This window comes from Amblyomma maculatum, chromosome 10 (assembly GCF_055883805.1).
Source record: "Amblyomma maculatum isolate TAMU_Amacu chromosome 10, ASM5588380v1, whole genome shotgun sequence".
NCBI classification, from domain to species: Eukaryota; Metazoa; Arthropoda; class Arachnida; order Ixodida; family Ixodidae; genus Amblyomma; species Amblyomma maculatum.
Window position 1 is genome coordinate 95394977 of NC_139353.1, and position 1917 is coordinate 95396893.

Consider the following 1917-nt stretch of genomic DNA (forward strand, 5'->3'; position numbering starts at 1 on the left):
GCGTTGAATTTAAAATTTGCGCGTGGGTGACACATTCGCTTTTTCTTTTTCAAATATGCCTAACCGCAGTCACTGCGCGCAATGACATTTCATTGTCTTTCAAGCTAGTTTAAGATCTTAACATTCAGCTCTTTAAACTATATTATTCTATTTTCAAGATGTGCAGAAACTTGTTTTTTTTTTTTCGCTTGCCGAACATTTTTGGAACTAAAGCGGCTGATACTAATACTCTAACTTTTTACTGAAGGGAACTGCTAAGCTTGCGCAGCTTTTATTTTATGTGTTGCAATGGCAGATTCTATACCCGGGTCCGGTACCGTCTGTACATAGCATTTAAGCAATTTGATTCTTTCGTTCCTTCATTCTTTGTCCGACATGCACGAATAGAACAGAAAAGCATTACGAAAAACTGAGTGATACGTTTAGCTCATGAATCCTTACTTCTAAAATTTTAAAACGGCATCACAAGAATTCGTGAGGGCTTCATGAAGCGACTGTCTTGAATATCAAGTCCTTGGGCGTTTCGGCAATTTTTATTCAAGCGTTTTGTTCCTGCGTTTTAAGAGTTCTGTGTGACACACAGGTTCCTCCTTCTCAGATTTGCAATGCAATATACACAACCTGGATAAAATAAAAGCCAGTAAATGCTACTTTAGCCCTTCCGTCCTTTTTTTATGCTACAGTCGAACAGAAACGTTTGCACTGCGATGTATGGAAACTAAAATCATAGCTTCTATGAATATACTCTACCTGGGTGAGGGTGTCTCGGACTGACGCATTTGCTCCTGAAGGCTAGACATTGATCGGCTGTGTCTGCAGATTACAACTCCAGTTTGCGTGATTTGTTAATATTGTCTTCACGGCGGGGCTCAAAGGCAGCTTCGGCAAGTTTCCAATAATAGCCAACGTGTAACAAAGAGGGCACTTGCTCAGAAAGAACTTGTATTACGAGAATGCACGGAGACATGTACATTCCTACTGTTTTATAAGTGGACAGATGCCGAGGGCTGACGAGTTCCCCTGCGAAAGCGCTTCAGTGGACGTGCCCAGTGAGAATGGTCTGTACGCATCCTCGCTGCGCGCTCCTGAAAGCGGACGTACCGTATAACCGCTTATGCAACTACAATAATCGTACGTAAGATGACCGTTGCAGACTCTTGTCGGAGGCTTCTCTGTAAAAGTACTCTACATTAATTCTAATACTTGTGTTCGACAACCCAATCCGCATTGATGTTTACTTATGCTTGATGAGATACTCGTTAATTAAAATTCCCATGGGCTTTCTCACCTTCCGCACTTTTAGGTCCGAATTCCAGGGTCCTGGTATTGGCTCGGACTCTCTCCAGGCACCCATCGACAAAGACGTAGGTACAAAATATGGCGCCTCCGGGCAGATTGAGGTCGAGGTATCATCGCAACATCAATTACCTGCCATCAGCCATCTTCTCCAGAGCCTTACGAAAGAAGCAAAAGCCGTCTAGGGCTATTGAGATCGACGTGCTCTCTCGTAGACGTTCTGATCGCAGCGCTACAGAGCGGTCGGTCAGAGATGCGTATCTGCCCCACCGTGCATCAGTACGAGCGAGCAATAGAGAATGCCAAGGCTATACTTTAGTTTTACAAAACCAAGGGCAAGGAAAGACATTCCAAAGCAACCAGTTCATGGTTACATCCAGTAGCATTCTAGATATATATGCAACAGACGCGGCAGACCTTAACACACTTTTCTCTTTCTATATTAGACATTTAAACGCAAAAAGGAGCGAGAGTTCGGCTTGATGCATATATCCGCATCTGCACGGCCGTTTTACATGTTTCCTATGACGCATTTGACGCAAACGTCTTGTGTGAAAACAGCAAAAACATCTGCATCCTTCTTTCTTTTAGTCATTGGTAATCAGTTGGTACCATAGTAGG